The sequence below is a fragment of the Schistocerca americana genome, chromosome 8 (genome assembly GCF_021461395.2).
Source record: "Schistocerca americana isolate TAMUIC-IGC-003095 chromosome 8, iqSchAmer2.1, whole genome shotgun sequence".
Lineage (NCBI taxonomy): Eukaryota > Metazoa > Arthropoda > Insecta > Orthoptera > Acrididae > Schistocerca > Schistocerca americana.
Genome location: NC_060126.1, coordinates 393,493,653 through 393,508,822, shown reverse-complemented (window position 1 = coordinate 393,508,822; position 15,170 = coordinate 393,493,653). Strand labels below are relative to the sequence as shown.

Genomic DNA, 15,170 nt, shown 5'->3' with positions numbered 1-15,170 from the left:
TAGTGGCGTACACGCCGTCACCTTCCCACCACTGCCACTGGTTTAATAACTAATATAAAAACGTCCCTTTCGCGTATGTCACCGTATGAAGGGCTGTAGGACTTCATATAATAATCCCTATGGCATTCATGTCGCTACTGGACTGTATCACTGAGCGTGCATCAGTTGCGACATTTTATAGCCAAAGCGAAGCTGTTCTCGTGAATTTGGTAGAACAGATATTGGAGAAAAGCTGTCAGAATATCTGCAGCAATGGTCATATATCGCCTATAGGGACTATCACAAGAAGACAACGGAGAGAAGGGTGCGTACAGTTGCATAGTCACTTTGGTCTCTCTGAACACGGAAATATGTGAGAGGAAGCACACTGAGTCACGCACTGTATTTTTCTTACGGAATACACACTGTGTTCGTATTCGATGCCCAAACTGACATAGTACAATGGAGCCAACAACAGATATCTTCCGATAAGCAATGAGGTGTCGGAAACGCACACAGTGGGCACCAAGCATGCATAAGTACGCCCGTGGCGAAGGAGATAAGTGAGAAATACATTCTTCTAACATCGTTACACCGAAATTGATTACAGATCTGTAGTGTTGACACACTGACGTCTGTATCGAGCCAATAAACAGCCTTTAACGCTGTAGAGCCTGCGTGACGGTCGCAGTACACAAATGGTGCGCTGTATTAGTCGATCACATTATTAATGTCCTTCGGTCGGCTTGTCGTAAATTACCATGAAATGAGTAGGAGAATCACATTTCCTCCCTCAATGCACCCGTCGCCGTCTTCCCATGTGGAACTGATGCTAATTCGTCCTCATCGGAGGCATCGGAAAAGCTTGCAAGTCACAATACTGATCATTTTGTTCTCCACAGCTGATTTATGTTTATTTTAATCAGGACCTATAACGTTAAAATAGGAAGACTTCATTTCAGAACTGCGTTCAAGAAGTGGTGATAGATGGAGGAGACCGTATAATATTTGGCACTTCCAAGTTACGTGGTCATCGGTTGTTTAGTTGAGTTGACGCGTGTGTGGAATCACAGTAACTGGAAAGGGCTAAACAACCAGACCGTTTGTCCATCATATTACCAAATATTGTAACTTAACGAACCTTGTCTGTCGAAGTGACAGATTCCGCGGTCACTGGATAAAGTTAAGACTGCAGGACACAAAGAACGTTGTTCGGTGATAACATGTACTAACAACCGTGCGAGTCCATGTTACAGGCTTACATATCATCGGAAATTTTTGGTACAGTGGTCCAGATATCACGGGCGTTATCTGCGGAATCAAAGAGGTTCGTGCGCGTTATAATGGTAGGAATGGTTGTACAATGAAATGCCTTAAGTCATCCAGTGTATATCCCGCCACGATAATTAGCAACTGGCATCAATGCTGAAACTTCCCCTTTGCATGTAAAGAATGGCTGCTGGTAAAACTTTTACGTTACGCGATTTTGAAACTTCAGAGTGAAACTGAACGTACTCAGACTGTTTTCTCTTTACTTATTCTGATCGTTCCTAAACTGACACACGATATTTTAGCGCAACGCGATCTGACTTTTAATAATACCTACAAAAGAACAGCCCTGTCTAACAGTAATCTATACCTTTCATGAATCACTTACTTCACAAAAATTTTCGTCACTCTAACTACTGCAATACAGCGAGCGCCAATACTGCCAGCTAAATAAAAGATTTTCTTTTTCTGACGGACGCACTTCCAGATCGTCCGCTCATATTAACATCTCAGAATTCTGGCACGTCTCTCCCCACATCCACCACTGCTGGCGGCTCACCTCCAACTGCCCAACGCTACGGGCTGTTCACATCCAACAGCCCAACAATACACTAACGAAAAACTTCAGAGTCCAACCAGCGACAAACTGCGCACAGCACGGTCAGCGATTTTAATACAGAGCCCTACGTGGCGTTACCATCATAAAAACCTAAACAGCCTACTTAAAATGCTTATAGAAGTTCTCAGACGCGTATCCATAAAGTTTGCGAACGGGAAGGAGTGCTCTCCAATCATGCATGTGTATTTATCGCTGTCTGTTGGTGACACTGCAGATTGCACTTAATGTTGTATCCGTATAAAATGGATTTTTACGAATCCAGATAATTAATTTCTGTTGATTAGTGTCACAGTTTTCTCACCTCCTCAGGCTTTGTTAAAGTGAACCATAGGTACACTGTTTTTTTACGAACGTGTTCACACAGTTCTTTTCCATTCGGCATCCTAAAACCGAGTGGGAGCGTGGCGCATTCTGTGGAACGTGAAACGTTTGTGACACACGCCTAAACATGTATCCACTTGTTACGGTAACGGAGCGCCCAGTGATCGCGAACATACTAGTTAAGCGGCGTTGCATTCTGTTGGATGTCATGTTTTAGTATTTGACGGCTAAGCTAAACGTTAACTGTTGGTGTGAGTGGTTACTGTGAGAGAATGTGCTGTGCAAAGCTGTTTTTCAGCTGGTGTGAATGAGAGGTTGGGGGAGAGGAAGGGAGGTGCATAGAGGAGAAAGACTTTGCTTAGCCGGGAGAAACTCCGTCGGTTCGGGGCCCTTTTTTATTAAAAAAAAAAGCATCCAATAATTTTGTCTGACTGGAATTCATTCCACGACAAATGTATTTAAGAATCCAGATGTAAAAAACTTGTTAAGTGACAAAAGAAATATGCATGGGAGGCGGTGTCGTTTACGTCAGAAAAAATTACAGGTTTCTATTACAATCCTCCAATGTTCTTAGCATACATGAGTGAGGGCGTAGCAGTTAGACACTGAACATACATTTCAGGAAGCAGAGTCCTGTTAACAAAACGTTGTAAAGTGTCGTAATGTTAATTTCAAACCTATGTGATACGCTCTCCTCAAGCTGCACGAAACTGAGCAGGGGCACTACGTTGAAGAGAAAGTCTCGTTAGCTCGTATATAATTGGCGATGGTACGTCGAGGAGGAAAGGGCAACGGTGACCCTTACATACCTTTTGTCGAATGTCGTCGCATGAGTAACGGCAGCTCTGAAAATTGTCAACCTTCAATAACGAGGGAGACTGTGCTGTAGATTCACAAGAATCAACTTCCGCTTTTGCGACTTCAAGAAACATCTGAGTGCGCGTTGCCTAAACGACGGAACTCAGTAATTTTCGGGAAGACGTAATTCGGCGACGTACGTGAATTGAAGAGCCAAAGAAACTGGTACACCTGCCTAATATCGTCTAGGGCCCCCGCGAGGACGCAGAAGTGCCCCAAACACGACGTGGCATGGACTCCACTGATGTCTGAAGTAGTGCAGGAGGGAACTGACGCCGTGAATCAAACAGGACTGTCCATGAATACGTAAGAGTACGAGGGGGTGCAGCGTTGCAAGGCATCCCAGATATGCTCAATATTGTTCATGTCTGGGCAGTCTTGTGGCCAGTGGAAGTGATTAAACCCAGGAGAGTATACCTGGAGCCACTCTGTAGAAATTCTGGAGATGTGAGGTGTCGCACTGTCCTGCTGGAATTGCCCACGTCTGTCGGAATGCACTATAAACATGAATGGATGCAAGTGATCAGACAGAATGCTTACGTACGTGTCACTTGTCAGTCGTATCTAGGCGTATCAAGGGTCCCGTATCACTCCAACTACACATGCCCCTTGCCATTACAGAGCCCTCACCAGCAGGAACAGTCCCCTGCTGACATGCTGGGTCTATGGATTCATGAGGTTGTCTCCATACCCGTACAGTTCCATCCGCTCGATACAATTTGAAACTAGACCCATCCGACCAGGAACATTTTGCCAGTGATAAACAGTCCAATGTCGGTTTTGACGGGTCTAGGCGAGGCGTAAAGCTTTGTGTCGTGCAGTCAAGGATGCACGAGTGGGTCTTCGGCTCAGAAAGCCCATATCGATGATGTTTCGTTGAATGGATCGCACGCTGTGACTTGATAGCCCAGCATTGAAATCTGGATCAATTTGCGGAAGGGTTGCACTTCTGGCACGCCGAACGATTCTCTTCAGCTGTCTTTGGTCTCTTTCTTGCAGGACCTTTTTCCGTCCGTAGCAATGTCCGAGATTTGGTGTTTTTAATGGATTCCTGATATTCACTGCACAATCATGAAACGGTCGTACGGAAAAATCCCCGATTCATAGCTACGACGGAGATGCTGTGTCCCATCGCTCGTGCGCCGTCTATAACACTACGTTCAGACTCGCTTAAATCTTGGTAATCTGCCATTGTAGCAGCAGTAGCCGATCTAACAACTGCGCCAGACACCTGTTTTCTTATAGGCGTTCCCGACAGCAGCGCCGTTTCCAACCTGTTAACATCTCTGTATTTGAATACGCATGCCTATGCCAGTTTCTTAGGCGCTTCAGCGTATTTTGACTGTTACACGTGGAAAGAATATCCTACCCAGAAGTAGCTTCTTATGTAACCACGAGATAATAAATTGTTTTTCGGAGGAAAAGCCGTCCTTTGAGTGATATTGCGAATGGTAGGGTTTCGATGAAAAACGTTCTATGGAAGAAGAATTCTGTGTAATAAGAATAATATCGTTCCCTGGAAATGCTGTTTATTGGGGCAAGTACCTAACTTTGTTAGGTCGACGCAACATGGGTAAATACTTGCCATTGCAGACTGACTGCCAGGATTGATGACACTGCACGAGAATCAGTGGAAGGCTCATTGGAAAAGGCAGTTCGCTCATTTTTCTTATATGCCGGGATAATGTTAAATGTAAGCATGCAGATGTACATGCATTGTGTTGTACAGGCGCCGGATGTCAGTTTGTCGGGTGGAGTTCCATGCAATTTGCACTTGATCGATCAATACAAGGACGGTTAATAATGTCTGTCTGATGACGCTGTCGTTGTCGTTCGATGATGTCCCATACGTGCTCTGTTGGATACAGATCTGGTGATTGAGCGGCCAAAGCATCATGCTGACACTCTGTAGAGTTTGCTGCGTTACAACAGCGGTATGTGGGCAAGCGGTATCTTGTTGGAAAACATCCGCTGGAATGCCGTTTAGGTATGGCTGCACAACAGATCGAATCAGCACATTGACATACAGATTTGCAGTCAAGGTGCGTGGGGTAACCGCGAGAGTGCTCCTCGCATCCCGGACGAGAGCTCTAGATGGGGGGTCCAGTGTGTCTACCACACAGACAGATTGACTGAAGGCCCTGAACTGGCCTCTTCCTAACTGGCGCCGAGGCAGAACCAGCTTTCATCAGAAAACACAACAGACGTCGACCCTGCCCTCCAGTGAGGTCTCGCTTGACACAATTGAAGTCGCAGATGGCGGTGGTTTGGGGCCGGTGGAATGCACGCTACAGAGCGTCTGTCTCGAAGCTGTCAGTGAAATAACCAATTTGGAATTGTGGTGACATCTGCTTCCCTCGCGGTAGTACCACGTGACCGTCTGGAGCCTGGTCGTCTCGGGACCTTACATTACCTTACATTCTCGTGACCACCGCTGCCGATACTCACGTGCAGTTGCTACGTTTCTGCCACATTTTTCTGCAGTACCTCAGAGGGAACATCCATCTTCCAGTAGCCTATTACGCGACCTCGTTCAAACTCAGTGAGGTGTTAATAATGGCGCCTTTGATGCTTTAAAGGCATTCTTGACTAACATCGAGGGACCACGTTCAATCTCAGAGGTAACTGACGCTGACAACCGTTACAGAGTATATTTAAAGAAAACTTGATTTGCATCCTCATAGTGGGTTACTAGCGCCACTCTTTTACCATTGGCGCGAAAATTTGAATAGACTTGTTTCAGAAGTAGAAACACGCTACCAACTTTCGTTTATGTCGCAGAACTTGGTGGTGTTTGCAATTTTTTTTTCCGTTCGTGTAGTAATTGGAAACTCCTGTGAAGTGCACAAGGAGAGTTAGGATCGATTTAATGCCTCCATCATTTTAAAGTCACAGCGTTTGGCCAGTCTCAAATAATTGAATCGTTCACGGGGCATTACACACTAATCCTCCTTTCTTTCCCATAAGTGACGTCTTTAAGTGAAGACGGTTTACCACAAATGAGGACGTCGTTAAATAGTGCCGCTTCCACTGGAGTAAAGAACTTGCCTCGCTCTAAAGCATAAATGGATGACCATAGCAACTTGTTTGTTCTCAAGAAGTGTGAAGTAATAAAACTTGGGGCCAATCTGCGTAGTGTCCAGAATTCTCAGTCGACGATACAGTAAATGCATGAGGAACACACGTTGCCTCAAAGGCGCTTCTGCCTTGTGTCATTGGGAGAGGTCTGTTTATCGGGTGATAACACGATGTCGGTAATTACCCACTCGACGCTCGCGAGAAATAAGGTCTCGTTAACTGCTTTCCCCGGCGGTGACGAAGATACCGCGGCGTTGCTTTCATACATAGCGTGAAGGAGTCAACTCATCGGCTCACGGTGCCATGAACGTAATTTTTACTTACAGTTTATAACGATCCTCCAGAACGAAGTTTCGCTTCGCGTTTGTGTGTGCTACAGAGGTGTTCACAGTTCAAAATTTAACGGAAAACAGTGTGAATGTAAAGAACTGGTAACAATAGTTACAGAGTACAGAAATTTAACATGCTCTTAGACTTCCGTATCTCAGACTGAAGCAGTTAATACTCTACAGACTGCACATCTCCGTACAGGCTAGGGAACTGGTCTTACCGAATGGTTTACATAAATCGTAGTGACAGGAAAGGCATCTGAATGTTGCTTCCTCCAAACGCTATTATACCAAGTCAAATGACGCAGTTGTTAAGGGTACTGCCTTGTAACTGGGAAGGAACAGGCAATTTTGATTTCGCTATTCTGTGGTTTACTTGAAGAATCACTGGATGCGGATATGGAGGGGCATGTGGTCAGAACACCGCTCACCCGGATGTGTCAGTTTCCGAGACGGGAGCCGGTACTTCTTAATCAAGTAGCTCCTCAGTTCGCCTCACAAGGGTTGAGTGCACCCTGTTTGCCAACAGCGCTCGGCAGACCGGATGGTCACCCATCCAAGTGCTAGCCCAGCCCGACAGCGCTTAACTTCTGTGATCTGACGGGAACTGGTGTTACCACAGCGGCAAGGCCGTTGGCATTCTACTGAGACAACTTAGCAAAATCTGCAGATCTTGCTTCAAATGGCTCTAAGCACTATGGGGGTTAACATTTGAGGTCATCAGTCCCATAGACTTAGAACTACTTAAACCTAACTAACCTAAGGACATCACACACAGCCATGCCCGAGGTAGGATTCGAACCTGGGACCGTAGCTACTGCGCTGTTCCGGACTGAAGCGCCTAGAACCGCTCGGTCACAGCGGCCGGCTGTGTTCTTGGAGTACGTCTTGATAATTCCGTTGGTGTCAGACCAGTAATACACGTATTTGCGTGCAACTGCAAGGGGAGTAAGAGCGTGTTTCGAACATTTTCGTGATACAATAGTATGACTTTAGATATTTATAATGCAGATTATATTTCTGCTTTCAGTGCATATATTACAATAACTTGAATGATAGACCCTTTTGTAGATCGTTTTACGTATGAATTACGCCAAAAGTGGAGAACATGAGTAATTTAGTGATTTTTGTTACAGTCTGTAAACTTCGTAATGAGCTCAGGCGCCCTAGGTCGGCTCGCTAGGTGTCGTTAGAAGTCAAATATACTTCGTGCCCTTGCTCACTGCTCCCAGTGCTTCCTCTCTACGGTGGATGGTATGAATGGTATTAGTCTCGAGCTATGCGCCACAGAAAGTGTTGCCAGCACTGTACGATGTGACGGAAACTGATTCATTAGCACTACCCATCGCTATCCAGGGGTCTGTGTGCTCCTAACCATCTACCCGCAAGCCAAGGAGCTGCGTTTGCAGAAACGTTTACAGACTATACGTCTTAGCTCAAAATGTAGCAGTAATCTCATTTTTATAATTTTTACGAATATTGTGACGAGTAAAATTAAATAAAAAGGTACTGGTAAACGATGCTGCCTCGTATATGATGGAGGCTGGGAAAGCAATATGTAGCTGAAACAGTAAGTATAAATTAAACCATATATTCACTTTTTTCCTAGTGAAGATGTCTTGAAAGTTCCAGCCCGCATCTAGACACCTACCGCCAGATTCATCTTTGCGACCACAACACTTTTATCCAAATGTGGTACCTGGATAAATTCTGCCACTTTTGCTGTGATTATTTTGATCAAATCAAGTGGGTGAAAGACGGCAAATTCCCGCAAAGTTATTGAAGTTAGCATGTATTTTCTTGATTCTATTAAAAAGGGTTATGCTATTCAGTATAGTTTTCGTCCAGTTGTTTTCATTGTAATTATTGCAATTACTGAATCAACTGACTTTATTCGGTTTTATGTCGTAGAAACTTTCGGAGGCATTGATGCGGCTTTCATTAAAGACAGTCCGTTGGCATTCAAGGAAACGGATTTTAGGAAAAACATGATTTACATCAAATGAAATATTGCATATTTTCCTCCGGTAATAATGATACTTCGTCAGGTCAACCACGAGTAGAGCCCTTCACAACTTTTGAAGAGATTCAGAAATATTTGGCATCATCTTACGAAGAAGTGGAAGTAGAAGGAAAATATAATCTTACCATATAACCAGATCAAATCCGGATTTTCAGTTTATAGAGTTCATAAAATTTATATTTATTGGCGAAAATGCAAAAAAACTTCTAGGTTGGCCTCACCTCATTCGAAATTTCTTCACTTACGTATGCACGTGACATTTTGTATGTACAAACTTGTTCTCTGAGATAAACGCATGAGCCCAAGTTAATAAAACTTGGAGAAGTTCGTTGTTGTGTACTGTTTTATAAGAAAATAGATACAAATATAGAATTAAATTTTGATTCCTCCCATTCTTCTTTTTGGTGCCTCATTGTGCATGCTTAGTGATACTGCACGAATGCATGTACGTTTTACGATCTGGTAGTGCATGAAAATCCGGCCCCTACTGAAGACAACTCTGAAGGCTCAGAGTCATTCTGTTCGCTCGAAGAGCGTTAATGTGACTTTCTCCAGTGGCGCTGGTTAGTGTACTTGAGAAGTGCAAAGTTGCAGCATACCTCACATAGCACGTTAAGTGGTAAGAAGGTGTGTCGGCCGAGCCACAGGTGGGGGGCGAACGAAGGGCGTATTACCTCTTACGGGATCATGCGTAGTACTGCACTTTGTGTTCAAAACAACCTCCCGACTGAAGGCAGTTTCCTTTACTTGGCCGTGGCATAGCGCGTAATTTGGTCATGCTGTACACCGTAAACAGTAGCTGATACCGCAAGCATTTCTCTGTCGACATGCCTTTCGCAATTTTTTTAGTTCTGAACAAGCGCTGCTGGTTTCACACTCGGCTGTGTGCATTTAGGCGTATTCGTCATCCTTTCCTCCGAATCTCCCTGCATCGACCATAGTACGTGACGTTTTCTTATAAGTTACTAGTCGCAGATTTTTACGTCTTTCATTCGTATTCTGACGGACACTAAAAACTCCAGGGTGTGAACCCACATTAATTAAAGGTGATGAAAAATATTATTTAAAGGCAAGAAAACATTTTATTAGCTTTGTAGTTACATCCTGGATACGAAAAAAACACATTTACTGTAAGAAAAAAACACAGAAGTTACACACAAGCCAAGAATAAAGATATTGACAGCAGAGTCATGGAGCAGCACATAAATACAGACGTCAAGGAATTTTTTCTTTTCTTTTAACACTTCCTCCAAAAGAAAAAATCATGAAATTATTGCTTTTCTCTTGCATGCCAATTTCTGAACATAGAAAATTAAATCGAACTCGTTCAAGAAGTTTCGTCAAAATATCTGCCAACTGATTGTGTCCATCGATGTGTTCCAAGAAAATCTCACCGTTCAGATATCTTTCACGAACATAGAAATGTCGGACCTCTATATGTTTAGAACGTCGATGATATTCTGGATTTTTTGCCAACTTCAATGCACTAGCATTGTCAATGTAAAGAACTGGAGGCTGGCCCGACATTTCCACTAATTCTGATAGCAGACGACGTAACCAAACTAATTCTTTTGCTCCTTCACTAGCTGCAATTATTTCCGCCTCGGTTGTGGATGTGGCCACTACTTTCTGCAACTGACTTGTCCATGACACTGCACCACCTGAGTACTTTGCAAGAATTCCAGTTGTTGAGCGCCTTGTCCGGTTATCACCTGCGAATCTGCATCAGCGTAAATCTTTAACTCTTCTTTTTTATTATATACAATTTCAAAATTTAAGGTCCCTTTCAAATACCGGAAAATGCGCTTTACTCTACTCCAGTCTTCAGTGGTTGGTTTCTCCATAGCTCGAGCAGCTTTATTGACTGCAAAAGTGATGTCTGGACGAGTTACTGTTGAAAGGTACATGAGACAACCAATTGCTTCACGGTAGAGTACAGATGACGAAACTTCTTCGTTTTGATTATTGTCTTCACCTCCAATAGGAGTTGAGACTGTATTGCATTCTGCCATTCGAAATCTTTGCAGAATTTCTTCTGTGTATTTCTGAAAAACAGTTTGGATCTTTGTATCCAAGTGCATCAACTTTTGTTGCCATACAAAAATCACCACTTTCCATCCAGGTTGGTTTTCTTCGTTGTCTTTTATTCTTCTGTTTCTCTTCATTACAAGATTCAGCAGCTTCTGCTTTTAGAAATTCTGTTAATTCTTTATTTTCTTCAGATTCACTCAACTCTTGACTTTCTCTAGAATCGAGAGTGCCAATTTTTTCTTGAGTTTGGCTTCCTCCAGAAGTGTACAGCCTAGGAGATTTACATTGGTCATCTTTAGATGAATTCGGATCATTAAATTCTTCCCGAGGGACTTCAAATTCAACATGATCACTATGTAAATCACAAACAATTTCTGGCTTAAATTTTGCATCGTGACTCAACACCACTTTTCTTTTAGATGGAATCCAAACTCTGAACCCATCTTTGTCATTAACATATCCAACAAGTCGTCCAAACACTGCCTTATCATCAAACTTGGAACGGAATTGTTTGTTAATGTGAACATAGCAGCCTGTACCAAAAATTCTGAGATGATCAAGTCGTCCTACTGGTCGATTAAACCATAGTTCATAAGGGGTTTTATTTTCAACTGAAGATTTTCCAGTACGATTTATGAGGTAGACTGCTGTGTTACATGCCTCTGCCCACAACCCTTTAGGTAATTTACTCGGATTTAGCATTGACCGGGCAGCTTCAACAATGGTCCTATTTTCCCGTTCAGCCACACCATTTTGTTCAGGAGTGTAAGGAGGAGGAATCAGTAGCTCTATTCCCCTGTCTGCAAGCAGTTCACTGACATTCTTATTGTTAAATTCTTTGCCACCATCACATCTAAATTGTTTGACAACATGTCCATTAGTTCGTGCTTCATTTAAAAACTGCTTAAGCACAGTACACACTTCACTTTTGTGTCTTAAAAAGAAAATTCGACGAAATTTACTAAAATCGTCTTTGAAACATACATAATAATGATTGCCTCCAAAAGATTTCGTGCTCATTAGTCCATTTACATCCGCGTGGATTAATTCACCAGTACTGGTAGCGCGTATTGTTCGTGTTTTGAATGGCAGCCTATGCATCTTTCCAACCGCACAGCCGTCACAAAATTCACTCTTGGCATCTTCCACATTAATGTTCATTCCTTTTTAAATATTCTTCACATGTTGTTTATTCTGATGACCAAACCTTTCATGGTACACTTGCAATGTTTCGGATGAAGTCATCAAGCTCATACGATTAATTTTTGCATTTCTAACAACACGCGTGTTCAACACATAAAGTCCATTTTTCACATAACCTGTCATAACAATATTGCCACTGACTTGTTTTCGAACACAGACATTATTATAACTAAAATTAGTACTGTAGCCTCTGCAGGCAATGGCTCTCACAGAGAACAGATTAGCACTTGCATCAGGGACGTATAAAACATTGTCCATTCTAGCATTGTACCATTTATTGTTTCGTCGGATTTGGATGTAAACTGTTCCTTGACCGTACGCACACATTTTCACATCTTGTTTTCCCAATGAAATTACTTGAGGAACATCAAATTCACTATACGAAACAAAATACTGTTTGTTGGGAGTGATATGATTTGTAGCGCCACTGTCGCAATACCATTTATTTGGGTCACTGTGATTACTGGTACACACACCCATAGCGTATGAAGTAAATGCAGCGTGTTCACTGTCTCGCTTCTTCTCTTTTCTTTTATTGCTTTCACGAGTGTTCTGTGGACACTGTGCAGCCCAGTGACCTAATTGTTTGCATTTATTACACGGAAACTTCTGTTTTAATTGTGACTTCGTCATCTTTACTTGCTGATTACTTGTTTGCCGTTTTCTTGTTTTAGAAACGACAAAAGCTGCACTTCCATTAACGTCTTATTCACGCAGTTCAATAGTACAGAGTTTTTCAATCAATAAATTCAAGCTTTGCTTTTCTGTCGGTATCGTATCCCAGAGATCCTTAAAATTGTCGTTGTCTTTTCCCAGTGTAGACAAATTTCGACCATTTAAGATTCTTTCAGATAGCGTATTTTCTTCATGTTTTGATAATTCATCGTTCAGGTCCACAAATAACTTTTGCAGTTTGGCCACATGTGCACTAATATCTTCCGATTCATCACGTTTAACACGGAAAAATGTTTCAATCAACATATTCAAACGATGAGTACTGCTACGTTCAAATCGGGCGCGTAATTTGTCCCAGATTTCTTTAGCATTCTTGCACGTTAAGACGAGTTCTGCAACAGGCTTACTTAGCGCACTTGCTATAAGACTTGCTGCCTTTGCGTCGTCCTTGTGCCATTCCACATACGCTTCGTTTTGTTCACTTGTCGCATCTTGCGGCAATTCTACACGTTCACGTGTACCGTTAATAATATCTTCTAGTCCATATGAACGTAGCACCATAGAAATATGCCACTTCCATTTGGCCCAGTCGTCAGGTCCTTCAAGCTTATCAATGCTGACCTTATAATCGCCGCTAGCAGTCATGTTTCTTTACAGACATACGCCCATTTCAAATATTGTTTTAATTAAACTGTGTTGTTTGCCTTTACACGTGTACTGGGCCCATAACCTGATGAGAAATATTATTTAAAGGCAAGAAAACATTTTATTAGCTTTGTAATTACACCCTGGATACGAAAAAAAACACATTTGCTGTAAGAAAAAACACAGAAGTTACACACAAGCCAAGAATAAAGATATTGACAGCAGAGTCATGGAGCAGCACATAAATTTCCATTTCCTTGTGCTTCAAACCTTTCACATTTTTTATGTTCGTATTCATGGATACGCTAGTGCTTTTTTCTTTTTTTTGCGCGCGCGCTAGTGTTTACCTATGTATGGAAACATTCTTTTTGTATTGTGTTAAGCGATTATATTCTTCAGAACTGTTGTCAGTCGATTTTGCATTAGTGAAACATTAGTTTCATTTTTATTCTTTCCTCGTTAATTACATGCCTGGCCTTAATCATTTACGTTTTTTCTGAACTATTTTTAAACGTCTTTATTATGATGGCCACCTACCCACTTACTCCATTAAGTGAACGATGTTCTTATTCATGGTGGTGGAGAACTGGTAAGAAGCCGGCCGTTGTGGCCGAGTGGTTCTATGCGCTTCAGTCCGGAACCGCGCTGCTGCTACGGTCGCAGGCTCGAATCCTGCCTCGGGCATGGATGTGTGTGATCTTAGGTTCGTTAGGTTTAAATAGTTCTACGTCTAGGGGACTGATGACCTTCGATGTTAAGTCCCATAGTGCTTAGAGCCATTTGAACCATTTGAACTAGCGAGAACGAAATGCAGTTTTCCTATTAATTTTTCTGCGCTGCCATTAGAAGTAGTCAGTTCAGCACTATTAAAGGAAACGTAGTAGAATATTGATAGGAGCTTTCGCCAATCGAAGGTTTACATTCTGTCGTTATCGTATATGTCCTTAGAGGTCAGCCATAAATAAGGCGTGCATCATAAACAGTTAAAGACATCGACAAATGTTCATGCCTTACGTTATACGTGCTTTGCTGTATGATTAACATACAAAAACTTTTGATCCAGTTAAATAAAGGAAGCAATCACTTTCCTTTTTGTTGCTATTAAACGATTTCCTTTCACAGCAGAAACTAAAGGTCCTTGGAGGAACTACTTCATAGATAGAACATCCGTGATTACCAGAAATATCAGTAGCTCTAAGAGATCGAAATCTGCCGATGTAGCGCATTTACGTCGCCGTTGCGCTGTTGTATAGTATTCGACGTGAAACTTTTTGGAAACTTAAGTATGCTTCGACAAATGGCCTTTAGTGACTTCTTGACCTCAACGGAGCGATATAAGCTGCAAAAGATATTATTTTTTGATTGGTATTACAATGTTGTTCAGTGAAAATAATTGAAACTGCTAGTACACTCCTGGAAATTGAAATAAGAACACCGTGAATTCATTGTCCCAGGAAGGGGAAACTTTATTGACACATTCCTGGGGTCAGATACATCACATGATCACACTGACAGAACCACAGGCACATAGACACAGGCAACAGAGCATGCACAATGTCGGCACTAGTACAGTGTATATCCACCTTTCGCAGCAATGCAGGCTGCTATTCTCCCATGGAGACGATCGTAGAGATGCTGGATGTAGTCCTGTGGAACGGCTTGCCATGCCATTTCCACCTGGCGCCTCAGTTGGACCAGCGTTCGTGCTGGACGTGCAGACCGCGTGAGACGACGCTTCATCCAGTCCCAAACATGCTCAATGGGGGACAGATCCGGAGATCTTGCTGGCCAGGGTAGTTGACTTACACCTTCTAGAGCACGTTGGGTGGCACGGGATACATGCGGACGTGCATTGTCCTGTTGGAACAGCAAGTTCGCTTGCCGGTCTAGGAATGGTAGAACGATGGGTTCGATGACGGTTTGGATGTACCGTGCACTATTCAGTGTCCCCTCGACGATCACCAGTGGTGTACGGCCAGTGTAGGAGATCGCTCCCCACACCATGATGCCGGGTGTTGGCCCTGTGTGCCTCGGTCGTATGCAGTCCTGATTGTGGCGCTCACCTGCACGGCGCCAAACACGCATACGACCATCATTGGCACCAAGGCAGAAGCGACTCTCATCTCTGAAGACGACACGT

The 15,170-nt window shown here is 43.0% G+C and overlaps 1 protein-coding gene and 1 pseudogene across 2 annotated transcripts in view; one reads left to right on the top strand and one right to left on the bottom strand.

The window, feature by feature from the left end:
• LOC124546000 (cytospin-A) overlaps positions 1-15,170 on the top strand; it is a 947,875-nt gene that overhangs the window by 407,017 nt on the left and 525,688 nt on the right. The window lies entirely within an intron of this gene.
• Positions 6,974-7,091, bottom strand: LOC124546077 (annotated as a pseudogene).